Source organism: Sciurus carolinensis, chromosome 17 (genome assembly GCF_902686445.1).
Source record: "Sciurus carolinensis chromosome 17, mSciCar1.2, whole genome shotgun sequence".
Lineage (NCBI taxonomy): Eukaryota > Metazoa > Chordata > Mammalia > Rodentia > Sciuridae > Sciurus > Sciurus carolinensis.
In genome coordinates this window covers 32,415,320-32,421,814 of record NC_062229.1, presented here as the reverse complement: position 1 = coordinate 32,421,814, position 6,495 = coordinate 32,415,320, and positions in this window count along the sequence as shown.

The following is a 6,495-nucleotide window of genomic DNA, read 5'->3' as shown; positions in this document are numbered from 1 at the left end:
TGCCTCCCTCTGTCAGGGACCGTTGGTGAAGAAAGAGAGAGAGAAATCTGCAGCACTGATACTAGTTTGCATTTCCTGCATTGGGGAACAGAAAGAAGGTGACCCTCAAATGCTTGTAAGCAAAGGGCTGGGGTTCTCACTCATTTTGCTTGTGGTGCTTCACAAGGAGTAGGATCCTGGACATATATCGGTCAAATTAAGCAAATGAGGTCCTAATTATTTTCACTGAGAAGCAGTGACAGAGGAAAGTATCTTAGCTAATCTCCCAGACTAGGACTTTTCCCAGCAGAGGAGGGGAAAGGATAAGGAAGCCCTAGGGACAGACCATCAGATGAGGTCAGAGGAGGAAGGACACACCAGAAAAACTTGGAGGCCTCAAGGGGTAGATCAAATGGAAGTTCCAGGAGAATGAGCAACCAAGAGTGCTTAAAGGTCAGGATCTAGACATAGACACAGATGCAGAAGAGACATAAACACAGACACAGCATAGATATAGATACTGAGTTGGGCCTTTAACATTAGATGAGGTGAAGGACCCCAATAGAAGGACTGAGGAACCCTAGTGTAGGGCAGGTCAGGTTGTTCATGTAGATGTCGAGGTTATCACAAATGAAGGTAAAACTCAAGGTGGAGCAGAAAACTCTGGTAAGGTAGATAAAGTAAATAAGGTACAGGCAGGCCTATATGAGGTGCCAAGGCAAGAGGGTATGTTAGAACTCTCAACTGAGGAAGCATGTTATAGGCAAGAAGAAAAATAATAGCCCTGAAACAGCCTGAAATGCCAAATTCTGAGCCCTGCCATCAAACTCCACAGTCTCTGGAAAAGAAGAATTCTCTATTCCAGTGAAGAAAATGGGGTGGGATCCTTAGTGGGGACCAGGAGATGGAAGAAGCATCCAGTGAATATATTAAGGATGCTAGAGATCCTAGCATAGAAAGGGGCTCAGGAAGTTCCCAGAGGAAGGTCTTGACTGGGATTTCAGAGACATAAAGTGGTACTTGTAGAACAGGATGAGCACTGATGGGCCTTACAGATTGTGTAGTGACTTAGAATGACAAGGACACAAGCCATGGTAATCCCAAACACTGCCTCTGTAGAGTCAGGGTATGGTGATGGGTGATTTGGCACAATGGGACCCACAGTTGAGGTGGGAGGAGGAGGGGACGTGCTCTTGGGAAGGCTAAGACAGATGCAGCAGCCTCTCCCTCACAACTCGTCTTGACCCCTTGTGGTTGGGAGAACAACCTGGAACATTCCATCCCTGAACCAAGACAGGACTCCACAAAAGCATCTGTCATCCAAGGGCACAAACATAATGTACAGACCGAGCAGCTCAGCCCCTGCCACACCAGCATCAGGCATGATCGGTCCACCAACCCGGCATTCACAAACCCACTCAGAAGCTGTACAGTCTGAGGCAAGAATGAGAACTCAGTTGCCACCTTCCAAGCACAACTGGGACCTGCAGCAATGGTACCTCTGGTTCTGTCTGCATCAAGCTACTGGGGAGCGGCAGGAAAACGAAACCCATTTCAATCCTCTCTTCCACAGGCCCAGCTTCCTCCTTTAAAGTTCTTAGTCCAGAGAAAAGTGTTTTTCTTTACAAGCAAGAGAAAAAAAAAAAATAAGGAGACTCTAAATGCCGGGTCCATCCACAGGGAAAGCAAACAATGTGGGCAGGGGTATAGCCCTGGGCTCAGCCTCCAAGAACATTCTCATCCCCAAGGACACTGTGCACCGCATACTTCAGACTCACCACAGCAGCATTGTCGGGTACCTACCCCAATCACCCTAACCAGAAAGCCCTAGGCCAACCAGCATCTATTCATCTCCAACAATTTACCTGCAAAATCCATGAAATGGAGTCACATGAAATTGCCAGTAGATCTCTCAATTTGTGTGTGTGTGTGTGTGTGTGTGTGTGTGTGTGTATGTGTGTGTGTGTGTGCTGGGGATTGAACCCAAGGCCTTGTGCGTGGAAGGCAAGCACTCTACCAAGTGAGCTATATCCCCAGCCCAGATCTATCCGTTTTGACCTACACAAATCAGAAATTTTATAAGGCTCAACCTAATCTAATTGAATTCATACTCTGTCCCTACATCAATGATAAATCGTTTATGAAGCTACAAAAGGTATAGAGAGCAAAAATTGAACATCCCAATCCCTGCCCCTCAGTCACCAAGCCAGTAGCTTCCCAGGAAGCAAGTGACAAAAGGAAAGCACACTCTTGTAACACCCTATCTTTCTGCTTGTTTCCTACAGTATGTAAATTGGCCTCAATTTGACAATACCACTGCTTTTGCTTCATATGCCCCTAATACAAAGGTCCATAGGGTTCTCTCTAGCCCAGCTGACCCTACACATACAAATGAACAAGGATTGCTTTTGATAATCCACTCTTCTGCTCAAAAACCTGCAGTAGCTCCTCATTACCATCAAGGGCCAAACCCAAACCCCATGAGAATGATAGGTAAGGCCCCACCCAGCAGGCCCCACCCATCCCAATCCCACTCCACCCTCACTCCCCAACCCATCCAGTTCTCACAGCCTTAAAGGTCTAAGGTCCACCTCTACCACCACACCTGCCCTGTCCTAGCAGGTTCACAACAAAAGCTCCCTCCTCCTTGGACGCACTGCTCATTCCTTAAACCAAGATTTAGCACAAATGCTTGAGATCCAAGTTCTGCCACACCTCTTGGCTAATTGTTGCTTCATCTTAGTAGGTGTAAGTATTCTCCCTCTTAACTAAACTATAAAAACTCCAAAGGCAGAGACCAAGATTGTGTAAACTCCCCTACTTCGCCCTAGTACAGAGAGTAAACTCAAGATTTGGGGAGCAAGACTCAACCCTAACATCAGACGTAAATGTGGACTTCAGTCTTCCAGCTGAGTGTCACTACCACCAGCACCTGGCACCAGTAGCCTCACAGAGCAGACCTCCTAAGAAGATTAAATACATGAAATGAAAGAAAACATGATCTTCCTCAGTACTGAGAGAAAGAAGAAGAGAAAAGGAAAGAGGAAAGAAGGAAGGAAGAAAACATGATCCCAGACATCAATTTCCACAAGGAAATCTGCCAAGAAAACTAATAGAGATAGGGAAGAGACCTACATTTCTTCAGTTTGATAAAGCTTCATTTTATTGTTGTGCAAAGAACACTGAGCATGGACTCAGACTCTGTGGCCCTGCCAAGCTCTTATTATATGGATGCCCCTAGAAACATTACATAATCTTTCTAAACCTCAGTTTCCCCACCTGCCAAACAGCATTACTATCTCACTCATGCTGACCTAGATGGTCAGCTTGCCCTAGATGGGTACTCTACTGTGCTTATTTTTCCCCCCAATCTAAAAGAAAATAGGACTTGCAACCTTGGATATTCCCCAAATCCATGCACATCTCAAGGTCAGAGAGAATGTGATGCTGAGTATGACCCAGACGGATGAATCTGTCGTTCATGGAGCCATTGACATAGAAAACCAGTAGGAACAGGACAATAAGAAACTCTCCAGCAAACATAAGCACATAGCTCTTCTGGAGAGAGAGAGTAGCTTCCTGCTCACTGACCTGAAGCTGCCCTGACTCCAGTGGGAGCCAATAAACTCTAAGTGAACCAGCATGGCCAAGTGGGGTTGGGTCCCAGAAATCACGTTTCCTATCTGCTGCTGCAGGTAAGATGAATTTGCATAACTGGACTCCATGCCGCACCTAACTAAGCTGGAAAAGCTGCCAAAGTGACTACAAGTCACATTAATCCACTTTCCTGCCTAACCGCCTATATTATTTTCTTTATTTATTTGACTACTACTCTTCTAATCATCAAGTTTAGGAGAGTGACACATTTGTAGAGAGGTAACAAAAGCAAAGGGTTTGGGCTTCTAGGGACAATAAAGCCCTTGGACTAGTACATATGGACTTGTATAGCCTTTTAAGTGTGGCTGCAGGACCCAATTAAATCCAAACTAGGATCCAGGATTGGCTTTGGTCCATGGTGGGTGTGCTTCTCCAGGACCTATCTGCACCAGTTGCCAAACAGGCAGACAAGTGGGTAGTTGGAAAGGGAAGGAGAGTTTGTGCACAGAAAACTGTAGACCCCTGGGAGAACATAAAGGCACAGCAGACAATGACAAGGGGCACCAGGATGGCATCTGCCCTGCACTCCTGAATCCGAGAACAGCCAGTGTAAGCACCTCTGGGGAACAGAGAGAAGGATGGATGTGGAAAGAGCTGTTGCCAAAGCCTTTGGGAGGCTTTGGGGCTTGGCAGCCTCAGCAGAATCAGGGGAAGGCCATGAGGGGCCTTGGGGAGACAGTGACAGCAGGAGGGCAGCGCTGGAGGAAGGGGGAGTATCAGGAGTGACAGGACACCTGGAGGAAGAAAAGGAGCTGGAGCCATGGTGCCCCTGAGCACAGGTGACATCCTACTCTGGGGACTCTGAGGACACTGGCAGAGGGCCTGTATGAGCAGGAGAGTCCAGTGAGATTTGCCAAGCTGGGCATTAATATTAACATGGCCTCATGTGCTCCCAGGGCTGGGGACACCTCGGGCACACCAGCCACCCTAACAATAACCTTATCTCCACTTTCCCTCCAGCTGCCCACTTTCCTGCGGATGGACTCTCCTGCTGCTTTCCAACCTTTCTCCACAGCCTGAGGGCCCTCCTTTCCTGTCAGGGCCCTCTTCACCAGCGGCCTCTTCATGCCAGTGTCTGGGAGCCTCTCCAATGCTCCCGCCCAATTCCCCACATTGCCCTTCTCAGGGACACCGGACACTGGTTTGCTGAGACCAGTGCTCTCCCCAGGGAAAGCTGATCTTTCCTTTTCACGCCTGGGTTTAAAGTTTCCTCCTAGCCCTCCAGCATCCCCAAGGGCTGCACCAGCCACTCTGAAACTCCGGGAGGGCAGGGCTCCCAAGCAGGCTGCTGATTCCTGTGACCTGGATATTTAATTTCAGTTGTCTGTTGCAGCAAGATTCAGAGTCACCTTGGGTTTGGGCTGAGTTTTGCTTTTCCAGGTGCTGTTCGGGGAGGCGCTTTGGGTGTGTTCACGTGGAAGAGTGGGCTAAGTACACCCCACCTTGGGACCACTTTCCCTCCAGCTGCCCAGATGCTTCTAAGACTTTAAAGTTTACTTGTTCTGCCTGGTAATGCACCTCCAGGGCCTCCAGCAGCCCACTCATCTCCACTGGTCTGTGTCAACAGCACATTCAAACACCCGGGCCCAACGGAGCTCTGCCACATTCCCTGCGTGCAGACAAGGCTGCAAAAATCATTTGAAAAGCAGGCTCCCTCAACTTCTTCTCAAGAGAGACGAAGTGCATCTATCTCATTTCCGCATCTTCATGCTCGGGTTTGAAGGGATTTTAAATGGACGTCAGGACACTTGGAATGCCTGAACCTTCTGTCAGAGCCCACACCTGAACACTGTCCCCCGCTGTTACCACAGGTGTATCTAAAGAGCAGGTGGAGACTTCCCTACCCATTGCTGCACAGGGTAGAGGAGGCCAACCACTTGCAGATTCTTTTAAAAAATTATTCTTCAAGAATTTTGACTCCTTGATATGACAACCTCCATGGACAACATATGATTAAATAACAAGCAAGCAAAATAACTCTAAGAAGAAATGTTTCCCCAAAACATACAGCTTTCATTCAAACACTAGGGTGGTTTACATCAATGTTGATAGCAGCTCAATTTACAATAGCTAAACTACGGAACCAACCTAGATGCCTTCAACAAATGAATGGATAAAGAAAATGTGATTATATATATATGATGGAATATTACTCAGCTTTAAAGAAGAATGAAATCCTGCCATTTGCTGGTAAATGGATGGAGTTACAGAATATCATGCTAAGTGAAGTAAGTCAAACCCAAAAAACCAAAGGCCAAATGTTTTCTCTGATATGTAGAAGCTAATTCACAATAAGTGGAGTGTGGCGGGGGGGTGAGGATAGGGAAGAATAGAGTTACTTTATATTGGGTAGAGGGGAGTGAAGGGAGGGGAAGGGGTGTGGGTGAAGGAAGGATAGTAGAGTGAAACAGACATTATTACCTCATATACATGTATGACTGCCTGCATGACCCATGTGATCCTGCAATATGTAAAATCAGAAAAATAAGAGATTACACTTTATGTATGATCTATCAAAATATATAAATGCATTCTACTGTCATGCAACTAATTAGAACAAATAAAATTATCTTAAAAATAAATAAAATAATAAGGAAATATTATGAATAGTCTCATACCAATAAGTGAGACAAAAGAAATGAATGAATTCCATGAAAGTCACATATTATCAAAGTTCACTCAAGAAAAAAATGAATAACTTAAATAGTTTCATGCTGCTGTCGATTTAGGTACCCCCCACTGAGGGAGAACTATAAATATTCAGTAAATGATTGTTGACACAGTCAAATTCGCTTGCTGGTAAAAAGTCTCACAAGCAGCTTATGTTGAAGTACAAATCCTTTGTAAACAAAAGTAGTG